Consider the following 11,794-nt stretch of genomic DNA (forward strand, 5'->3'; position numbering starts at 1 on the left):
TTTTCTTACTAAATAAACATTTGCAGTTGGTTTTCAATCAATACATTGCTTTTATAACTTTAATGTCTATGAAATAAGACCATTCCAGTATCCTTGCCTTACAAAAATGACATCAACAGCAGCAAATATGAGATAAGAAAAAAACATTTAAAAAAAGATGAAAAGACCACACCCTGGGCTACATAATATGAAGGTAAGTCTTGCAGACCAGGGGATCTAATGACCACTATGATAGCCAAGACTCACACTTACCAGAAAAAAAGTCTTTTTCACATCTTGAAATCTTACCACTCTTTTACTTTTCTGTTGCCCTTCATTATATTTTGGGGGTACAGGTTTAAGTTAGTTGTATACTCTGGTAACTAGATCTCAAGTTCCTGAGTGACATGCCACTGACATTTTCACCTCTATTTTATCTAAATACTTAGCAGAAAGCTTGTACATTGAAGGTGCTAAAATATCCGTTGCATGGAAAAATGCTTTATTGTTTTGATTCAGACTATTCCTCAAAATGTTAATGTCAGCATTGGCTGAAGATATGTGCACAGAAGTCAATATCTTTGATTATTCCTGGAGTAGATATAAACACTTGGTGAGTAGGCAATGCAAACCATTTGCACAAAACCATTTCTGGCCAAAGTTTCATGTATATTAGCCCATCAAAGGAAACACCAGGCCTTTTTATACAGAGGCACAATTAGTCTCCCCTCAGGTTAGGTATTGGGGAAGTGGGAGCAAGACGTTCTTTACTCAGCTGAGTTTTAGGTTAATTTGCCATTTGACTGTATTTAGAGAAGTTCCTTCAGTGCCTTCCTCTTTGGAGTCTATTTAGGATATGTGGAGAATTGTGACAAATATTTCTTATTTGTCCTGTTTGGTTGTCAACATGCAAATGCAGTTTGTTTCTTTTCTAATGGTTATAAATACTTGAGAAGAAATACGTGGAAAGAATAAATAAAGTGCAGTATCCTGCTTGCTTCCTCAAATTAGAATGTTTGCCTCTATGAACTGAGTGACACTAATGAGAAAACCCTGGGAAAATATCAATATTTCTTAAATAACATCTTCTGGGTGGGCTTTCTTACGAATGCTATCTCTGATCATTTGCTATGAAAAAATATGGCCATCTGTGCAGAATGGAGTTGATTTTCGACAATTGAATGCATAAAATACACTTTAAATCAGATCTGTTGTAGATACAGACCTTATTTAAGGAAATTGTCAGAATGTACTTTAAAACTTGTGTGGTTAAGTGATTTTTTTTTTTAAACCACGTTGAAATTTTGACAAGCTTTTGGCCTATTCCCACGCCTCCCCATCTGGGTCCTCGAAACGATTCCTTACTTCCTCGAACATTGGCTCTCAGACACCATTCCCTTACACACAGAGCCGTGGGCTGAGAAAGAGAAAAAAGCACACTTTGTTTTTTGCTGTCAGAAGCACTGTGAAAGCAGGCTTTCAGTCTCCCCGCAAGTGTAATTAAAGACTCCAATAACCTGAAAATACATTTGCCCACATTCTTTGCATATGTTTCTTTGAGCTCTTTTTATGTGGCCTGTTCGGGATCATGGTGTATCCTAGTTAATAAAGCGTTCTGCTTTACTGCAGCTTTTATTAAATGCTTAGTGTGTGTCAATTACCGTGCAGAGGGCTGCAATACACAATTCTGCTTGACCTCCGTAACAACCTGTGAGATAGTGTTGTAAGAATTCTTTTCAGAAGGGGAAACTGAGGCTCAGAAAAATTAAGTGGATAGCTGTGAATTTGCATAACTTCCACACATTTTCCAAGTCTTTGGTTTTTTATTTTTTAATATAAGACTGGGGAAATGGTTGTCCTGAGAAGGCTGGTGTGATGTTTAGGTAAAATAATGGATGAGGTGCATACAACACAGTGGCTGGGAGGTGTTAAGTGCTGAGTCGAATTTTAGAGAGTGCTTGTAATATAGTAATTCCTATTTTTTTTTTTTTCAAGGAACAACAATCTGTAGACCCCTCAGATTCTGCTGGACATATTTAACCTGCTGGGGAATAGTTGAGAGGTAGGTGTCAGCATGTCACCAGCCCACAGTTAGCTCCAGAGACTTATACAATTGAACATGCTTGAGCCCTGTCAGTTTCACATCTTGTTTTAGGGAGCTTACATTCCCAGCAAAAAAAAAAAAAACAGTAGTGATACTGGAAATATTGTAAAGTTTAATTATGTCTCATCCAATAAAAATGATTTAGGGATAAATTTACTGTCAAGTAAATAGTACCAAATGGATTTTTTTTTTTTTTTTTTTTGATGATAGGGTCTTGCTGTGTTGCCCAACCTGGAGTGCAGCAGTGCCATCATGGCTCAGTACAACCTCGGCCGCCTGGGTTCAAGCGATCTTCTCGTCTCAGCCTCCTGAGTAGTTGGGACCACAGGTGTGCACCACTGCACCCAGCTAGTTTTTTATTTTTTGTAGAAATGGAGCTGCTCGGGCTGGCCTCGAACTCCTGACCTCAATTAATCCTCCGACCTGTCCTCCCAAAGTGCTGGGATTGCAGGTGTGAGCCACTGTGCCAGTCAGAATCCAATGATTTAAAACAAACTTGATGTCTGACTTAGGTCCCACATGGTCATGCTTTGATTAGGGATGATTTGCAGCATGAACAGTCACGATTTCACAGCGAGTCTCCTGTGATCTCACAGGAGGGTTGTGGGTGAAGCACAGGCTCTTTCTTCTCTCCTGTGGCTTGTCCTGTCTTCCAGTTACACTGTCAAAAATTAGTGACTTGCCAAGCACTTCCCATTCACACCAGTGCATAAGTGCTAAGTGTGGGTTTAGATTCTACGAGATTTTCACTACTTTTTAACGAGGCATGAAGTGCTTTCACAGCGTTCATGTTTAAACTCCACAATTTTGTAGACTACGCTACAGTAGAAAAATAGCAACATCGCCTGAGCATCCTGCCAGAGCTCAGCACGGTCTTCACCTTCTATGCACGCCAAGACCTGTGAGTGAGTCAGGAAAGCATCTAGGTAGGCCAAACAATATCAATCCGTGAATAGCAAATATAAAAACAGCATCTATTAGGACATCTGAAGTGATAACTTGCGCTACAGTGTTTCTAACCTGTAGGAAAATGACCGGAGAAAAATTTAATCTTGAACATTCTATGCGTTGGGGAACTCAGGACAAATCAAGGAAAACTGCTGGATGATTTTGAGTTCTTTATGGGTGGGCACCACAGGGGGCTTCACCATCGTCTCTGACATTTGAGAACCCATCATGCTCTCTCAGGCTGTAAGACAAGTCTTGGACTGACAGAGCCAGGACATCAGTTGTACTGTAGCATCTCCGAGATCGATAGGCAAGGTGCAGGCAGCCTTAGACATTGGCCTCCAGCCAGGTGTGGTGGCTCATGCCTGTGATCCCAGCACTTTGGGAGGCCGAGGCAGGTGGATCACGAGATCAAGAGATCAAGACCATCCGCAGCCAACATCCTGAAACCCCTTCTCTACTAAAAATATAACAATTAGCTGGGTGTGGTGGTGCACGCCTGTAATCCCAGCTCCTCGGGAGGCTGAGGCAGGAGAATTGCTCAAACCAGGGAGCCGGAGGTTGCAGTGAGCTGAGATGACGCCACTGCACTCTAGCCTGGTGATAGAGCAAGGCTCTGTCTCAAAAATAAATAATTAAATAAAAAAAAAAATCAAAAAGAAAGAAATCTGCCTCCACCACTGTTGCACAGAACTGTGAATGAGCTCTGGGGTACGCTTGGTTAACTTCCCTCAACTACCTTAGAAAATGACGTCCTGCCATAGGAGCCGCTCATTCATGAAAATGTCCAGTCAACAGGCTCGTTTGGCTAGAACGTCCCCAGTCTTTCACCTTAACCTTCATCTGTGATAGACTTTACTTTTTTCCTGCTGAAAACCCAGATCAGTACACAACACAACCACAATGTGTATGCTTTCAGTAACTCTGGGTCCTTGTGTCAATGCCCTAAAATATTTAGTTTTGAAATCACATATCTCTCCGGCTTCTATTTTTTGAATTACGCTTAGAAACTTGGGTTGCATTCTTCCCATTACCACTTACAAGTTTTTAAGTATTTTACAAATCACGTAACTGTTACACTAAAATTAGGCCAAACACATTTTAAATTTTCTTTCCTATAATCACCTTATTTTGTCTTGTATTTAGAATTCTTAGTGTTGAATCCCAAGGTCTGATTATTAAAAGAAATTTTGATGTCCTTCCTTAGTTCTTATTTCAGAGCGTTTTCAGAAATTTTCGCAGTAGAATCTTTTTTTTTTTTAATGATTCATTATAACTCCAGCCTATGAGAAGCAATTTAAGTGGTTCTACTAAGGTGAATGAACTGTGGGGTGCCCACGCCTGGGTGGCTCCTGGCTTAGCTGCCAGAACTTTCCCTGAAACACCCGCAGGTCACCTTGGGCTTCCAAGGAACGTAGTTCTGCAACAGGATTCTATTTGTGAGGCATGGGCCTGTGCATGCGTCCCTCTCAGGCCCCTGAGTGCCAAGACAAGGGTGTCTAGATTTCATTTGAATAAAGGTGGACAGCAACCTCCAGGGCTGCATTCTGCCTTCTGTCAGATTAAAAACTACAACAGAAGATTTAAAATCCTGTTTTATGACTGCATAGCTGTTAATATCAATATACTGATATTACACATAGAAATATTGTCTTCAGTCTTAAAGTTCATTTATTTATTGTGATGTTAAAGTAAATGTAAACATCAGTTTCTGAAAGTGTTGTGGACCTGCCATGCTCCTGTGCCTAATGGGTACACCAAAGCCAGCCAACATCATCATCTCAGGGGGTATCCCTCCGTGAGCCATGTTCCTGGGAGAAATGATAAACAGGCAAACTTTGCCTTGCAACATGAGATGGTATTTATGGTTAAAATAAGAGAGTGTCACATCCAGGAGGCACCGGAAGGTCTTTCACTCATTCTGCTAATAATAAAATGAAGGGACTAAAGAGGGAGAGATTTTAAAGCGAAGTTCAAGAACAAGTGGATAATTTGCGTGCAGCATATAATCGACTTACTTTAACAAAAGCCTTTTTTTTTTTTTTCTTTTTTTGAGACACAGTTTTGCTCTTGTTGCCCAGGCAATGGGGCCGTCTCGGCTCACCGCAACCTCCGCCTCTTGGGTTCAAGCGATTCTCCTGCCTCTGCCTCCTGAGTAGAACAAAAGCTTAATTTTAAAAACACTTTTTATCTTAAAATAATTTTAGATTTGCACAAAAGAATGCAAACGTACTAGAGATGTTTGAGTGTAAACATACACTCTTCACGTGAGCTCCCCTGATGTTATCATCTCACATCCCCAAGGACAATATTGAAACCGAGAAATTAACATGAGTACAACGCTGTCACCTAAACGACAGACTTCCTTCCGATTTCACCATTATCCACGAATGTCCACGCTCCCCAGGACCCACAGTGCATCCTGCTCTTAGGCCTCTGAAGTCTTCCCCAGCCTGTGGGTTTCCTGGTCTTTCCCTGTCATTCGTGTCTGTGACACTTTTGAGGCAGGTGTTTTGTAGACGCTCCCTCACTCTGGGTTTGTCTGCTGCTTCCTACCAGCCCGAGGCTATGCAGTTTGGAGAGTAATGCAGGAAGGGGGTGTGTGTGTGTGAGGCACGTGGTATCAGCTGACTCATCACCGGGGTTAACCTGCTCACCCGGCAATTGCGTGGGCTTCTTCATAATTCACACATCATTTTTCCTGTTTCATACTCAAAAGTGCTGAAGCAGGAGGGTCGCTCAAGCCCAGGAGTTCAATATCAGCCTGAGCAGCACGGTGAGACTGCATCTCTACAGAAACTTTAAGAATTATCTGGGCAGGGCTGGACACGGTGGCTAACCCCCATACTCCCAGCACTTTGTGGGGGAGAGGCAGGCGGATCACAAGGTCAGGAGTTCAAGACCAGACTGGCCAATATGGTGAACCCCCGTCTCTACTGAAAATACAAAAATTAGCCAGGCATGCTGGCGTGCACCTGTAGCCCCAGCTACTTGGTAGGCTGAGGTAGAAGAATTGCTTGAATCCGGGAGACAGAGGTTGCAGTGAGCTGTGTTGGTGCCACTGAACTCCAGCCTGGGAGACACAGCAAGACCCTGTCTTAAAAAATAAAAATTAAAAAAGGAGAAATGAGCCATTAAGTTCATTGTAAGGGAGGAGAATTAAGATCCTGGAGGGAGTCCAAGATGGGTGGATCATGAGGTCAGGAGATTGAGACCATCCTGGCTAACATGGTGAAACCCTATATCTACTGAAAATACAAAAAAGTTAGCCAGGCGTGGTGGCGGGCGCCTGTAGTCCCAGCTGCTCGGGAGGCTGAGGCAGGAGAATGGCGTGAACCCAGGAGGTGGAGCTTGCAGTGAGCCGAGATCACGCCACTGCATGCCAGCCTGGGCGACAGAGTGAGACTCCATCTCAAAAAGAAAAAAAAAATTCCTGGAGGGAGAACTATCGAAGAATCAGTGGACATATATTAGACCATCACCATCATTAGTACGTATGTTGGAGGGATACATTGAAGGCCTCCAACATACACCTTTTCCCTTAAAGTCTTATCCACTAATTTCAGGTGACTTTCTATGCCTGTGTTCCTTCTGCACTTACTAGTGGAAATTGCTTCATAAGGAAGAGGGGCCCCTTTCCTCCCATGTGTTTGTATTAATGTGTTGAATATTTTAATTCTCTTACGATGGACTCACAGATACTTATTTCTTTCTCATTATTTGCCCCAGGCTTCCAACTTTAACCATTGGTCTCCAAGCCTTCTACACCTTCCACTGGAACCCAGGGCTCTTTGGTCAATGGGCAGCCCGAGTGTTTGGGCTGCTTAGCTTTCAGAGGGATGTGCAGCTGATGTCTCTCCTTTTAAAGAGGTATGTTCTGCTCACAACACTTCACATGTCATTCCCGGAAGATGCATCACCAACATCTCTCAGAATTTGTTACATGCTCAAAGGAAATGAGATCCCACTTTCTGTTTTGATGACAGCGGGACTGGAAGAGACAGATTCTAGGTTGTCAACCGTCACTGTCTTACAGCAAAGCAGTTTATACCAGGTAAAGAAAAAATATATCCAACTGATTTTATGGGATTACTTGCTATTATGGCTTGAATTGTGTCCCTACCCCCCCAAAATTTATATGTTGAAGTCCTAATCTCCAGGAGCTCAGAATGGGACCTTATTTGGACATTAGATTTTTACACATAATCAAGTTAAAATGAGGTCCTTCGGGTGGGCCCCAATGCGATCTGACTGGTGTGCTTATAAAAGGGGGAGATTTGCACACAGTCCCTCGCAGGGAGCACGCCGTGTGAAGATGGTGGCAGAGATGGTTGCGGGTTGCATCCACAAACCGAGGAACCCCAAAGCTTGCAGCAAACGACAGATGCTGGAGAGAGAGGCATTGGGCAGAACCTTCTTACAGCCTCAGTGGGAGCCAGCCCTGCCCACACCTCCAACAAGGCCGTCCAACCTCCAGGACTGGGAGGCAGTAAACAGCTGTTGGTTAAGCTGCCCCACTTGTGGTGTTTGTTACAGCACCCCCAGCTAACTCACGTGTTCACATGCCTTCTTGGGGTTGAATGTATCATAGGTATAATTCCTAGCTTGAAAGGCCTAGAGCAGTCAAATGTCTTCTTGCTTCAGAAATGTTGAAGATACTGTACCATCAGTCCTGCTGAAGGCTACACTTTATGCTGCCTTTTACAGCTTTGGCCTAATTTCTGCTCTGCACAGAGCTGATAGACACATGCTCATTTACATGGCTGAAGTAAGCTTAGATGGGACTGTCCCCTGAATACCCCCAGCCCAGAGGTAGACACAAACCAGCGATGACACATTGACAGACACACACGTGCACAAAAGCTCTGACTGCAGAGTGGTAAAAATCTCAAGTACTCGGAGTTGCATAGCTGCCTTTTATTATAACGTACAGGAAGTCTTGGTTTCTATACTAAAATCATCATCTTACTTAATTTCCCATTTCTTATAACTTTAGACTATCCGACTACACTTAACTTGTTCTGCCCCCTTTGCACCCTGCAAGTTCCTGCAGGTGGGGGCACTTTAGTCACGATCCTCAAATCGTCACTTTAATTCACTTCCCAATAATTATATCTTTAGAATGTTTAATGGGATTAAACTCTGAATTCATCCCCTTCCTTCACCTCTACTCAACCCCAGAGAAAGAAAAACAGGTACACTTCACTTTTACTAAAATTATTATCCCGAAGGAGATACTGTGAAAACTTTGCAAACAAGGGAGATTTCCCTGGTGTCTATATTTACTGCGTACCACTCCTCACTGCCCAGCTCTGACGTCAGTGAAGGGGTTTGGTTTGTTTCTTTGCCTATTGGTTGTTATCACCTCAGTGCTTCAGGGATAGCCAAGAGTCAAGCCCCTTGCATGGTTTACGCCTCTCACCTGCTTGGACGTCATGGCATTGCCCTGAGACAGGCCTTATCTTCAGCCCACGGTTAGAAGGCTGATCTGATGACAGCAGATTGTCCTGGTGTGACTTCAGAGAGGCCGCCTGTTGAAAAACATGAGTGTGGTCCCTTCTGCGTGGGTGTCCTTGCAAATGTCCGAGCCGTCTCTATCGCTCCAGCTGAAATTAGGTACTAGAAGGTCTTTCACTCATTCTGCTAATAATAAAATGAAAGGACTAAAGAGAGAGAGATTTTAAACTGGAGTAAAGTTCAAGAGAGAGGTGATCAGAGACAGGGTCCTTGCCAGAGAGACCAGAGATTTGGGTGGGGCACCAGGGCAGGGACTCCAGGCCCTGGGGAGAAAACACGGGTCCTGGGAGGTTGGGAGGCAAGTCAACAGCTGGAAGGGGCACAGAGAAAATTGAACAGAAGGAGCGCAGGGACACCCTTTTATGTCACTATCAGCTCAGCCTGTGTCTCAGAAACCTCTGTGTGTTTTGTTCTTGTTGCCTGTGCCTCCTTCTGCATATAGGGCTAGAGCTTAAATCTTCCTGGGAACTGGAAGGTGGAAACACAGGGGTGAGGCTGGAGCTGGGCGAGGCCAGCCTGAAGGCACGGTCTTCCTGCCCACCACCTCACCTCCTCACACCTACACTGCACACTCGCACTGGCCTTCTTTCTGTGGCTCGGGACCACAGCCTGAGAAGGGACCCCCAGTCCTGCCAGCTCCTTGCTTGGTCTTGGGTGAAGACGAGTCCCGAGTTTGAGTCCAGCCTCAAACCTGCTGGCCTTGGATAAGTCACTTCTCACCGCTTGGGGCTTTGGTTTCCTGAATAGATTGAGTTAAAATCTTTGTAGTTTTTAACATTTTTTTAAAAAGTGGAACTTGTTTTTCAAATAAAATGTTACATGAAAACTTAATACTAAAAGCAGAATAAATTGGATTTGCTCCTGTATTCTGCATGCCTCCTGGTATCCCTTCCCCACCTGTATCCATCCTCCCGTGCCCCCCACCTCCCAGCAGCCCCCTTCCCAGTTCACTGGGGGCCATTAGAGGGAGAGGCTTGGGAAGTACAACTCTACAGAGTTCACATTCAGAAAGAACCTTGCAGGAAATGTTTTTAAATGTAAACCAGCAACATCTAGCTTCTCCTGTGTAAACGGCTGCCCAGACCCCACCAACAACTGCTAATTCTGATTTTTCTCCCTTGGACATTGACTTTTCTTAATAAGTGTTTGGATTTTTAAAATCTACCTTTTTTGAAAAAAATAAGCATTTCTGCATAGAAATCAAACCCTGTCTGGGAGCCAGAGATGTCCCCCGCATATTCCCAGTGACAATGATGTGGCTTGTGAGCCTGCATGGGGCTGAGTGGTTCTGTGTTTCCCTAGCACGGAACAGAACTACTGAATGCTGCTGTGTTCGGGGCTAGGATGCTCAGAGGCTATCCCTCTCCTCCACAGAGGCTCGACTGCTCGAAATGCATTGCTTCTGAGCCTCATATGTGTCACAATTTCACCTTCAAAGGCCAAGCATCCAGAAGCAGGAGAATAAAGATGTTTGGTAAGTGCAGCGCATCGATTCCTCTTCATCTGGAGCTGCTTAGGAGCCACCAAGATTGTTACTGCTGCTTTCATTACAAATGCATTAGCATTGGACTTAGTAGGAGGGTCCCCCAGAGAAAGTTCGGAAGCCTCCCTCAGAGGCCACTGCAGGGAGACATATGGGGCCCATGCTTTGGGCATCGTTGTATAAAGGAGACTGCACCTGCTCCATCCCCTTCCCCAAGACGTTCAGTTGCTCAGTCAGAAAGACAAGGATGAAAAGTATGTGTCTCTGGCTGGACGCGGTGGCTCATACCTGTAATCCCAGTACTTTGGGAGGCTGAAGAGAGTGGATCACTTGAGGTCAGGAGTTCAAAACCAGCCTGTCCAACATGGCAAAACCCTATCTTTACTAAAAATACAATAATTAGCCAGGCAGTGTGGTGCGCTCCTGTAATCCCAGCTAGTTGGGAGGCTGAGGCAGGAGAATGGCTTGAACCCAGAAGGCGGAGGCTGCAGTGAGCCAAGATGTTGCCACTGCCCTCCAGCCTGGATGACAGGGCAAGACACTCTCCCCCTGGCTTCTCCCCCCTCCAAAAAAAATATGTGTCTCCCTCTCCTATTGCAACATGAGCCTGGGGAGCATTACAGTGTAAAACTCAGCATAGACGTATTTAAATCGGTTAATCACATCAACCAGATAAAGATAGGATCACACGTCACCAATACGTATACATGTTTGGCCTGCGGTAACAAAGCACCACAGACTGGGCTGCTTACACAGCAGACATTTATTTCCTCCCAGTTCTGGAGGCTGGAAGCCTGGTCTCCAGGTCTCTGCAGAGTTCATTCTTCTGAAGGCCACAAGGAGAAGGTCCCGCTCCTTGGCTTGTGGATTTGGCTTGTAGATGCCATTTTCTCCCCGTGTGATTTGATTCATCTTTTCACTGTCCATGTCTCTGTGTCCAACTTTCCTCTTATTATTACAAGAATACTTGTCAGATTTGATTAGGGCTAAACCTAATGACCCCATTTTAATCCATCATCTCTATGATGGGCCTATCTGCAAATATGATCACATTCTGCGGTCCTGGGGGTGAGGACTTCAGCACGTGATCTTAGGGGGAATTCAGCCCTCTTACAATCAACAGACGTAAAAGGCTAGTGACCAAAACAGGATGAAAACACTGGGGAGAAACCCAGGCTGTCCCAGGCTCCGGACGCCCCTCCAAAGGCATGTGGAGGCCGCCTCTGAAGTCAAGTGCCTCCACCAGGAGGGGTGTGTGTGAAGCTTTCAGTTTCTCAAAGGTAAACACGCCCCCGGTCTGTCAGAATTCACAGGCATGCCATGTGCATCTGTGCCTAAAGACCAACTTGGAGTCCACATGAAATGCAGATGATGGGCATTTGCCCTGGTGCAGTGGGGACATTCCTGCACGGGAATGTGGCCTTGGGTGGGCACTGCCAGGTCGGCCTCCGTTTGGTGGATGAGAGTTCTGTCTTTTTGGGACTGTGATGGAGACTGGTTCATGGTACAAAAGTTTCAAGGCATTAAGAGAGAGGAAAGGAAGAGTTGCATGGAAGTGAAGCTATTTTCTAACACCAGAAGAGACATCTGCTGGGAAAACCATGGAATCTGCTGAAATGCCATGCAAGGGCTTTCTGTGGGCCACTGAAGCCGAAATCATGGAGTTGGGGCTCAGGGGTAACAGCATTTGCTAGCAGACTTGGAGCTCAGCACAGAGGGTTAGTGGATTTGGCTTGTAGATGCTTTTCTCCCTGTGTGATTTG

At 44.7% G+C, this 11,794-nt stretch overlaps 1 long non-coding RNA gene across 1 annotated transcript in view; it reads left to right on the top strand.

Annotated features, from left to right (window-relative positions):
- Positions 1-7,359, top strand: part of LOC117063514 — a 75,556-nt gene extending 68,197 nt beyond the window's left edge. Inside the window, exon 6 of the long non-coding RNA XR_004428965.1 lies at positions 7,347-7,359. This is a non-coding gene — a long non-coding RNA (uncharacterized LOC117063514). The remainder of the gene's footprint in view (positions 1-7,346) is intronic.
- Positions 7,360-11,794: the final 4,435 nt, after the last annotated feature.

The sequence above is a fragment of the Trachypithecus francoisi genome, unplaced genomic scaffold, assembly GCF_009764315.1.
Source record: "Trachypithecus francoisi isolate TF-2019V2 unplaced genomic scaffold, Tfra_2.0 Lachesis_group18, whole genome shotgun sequence".
In the NCBI taxonomy this organism is placed as follows: domain Eukaryota; kingdom Metazoa; phylum Chordata; class Mammalia; order Primates; family Cercopithecidae; genus Trachypithecus; species Trachypithecus francoisi.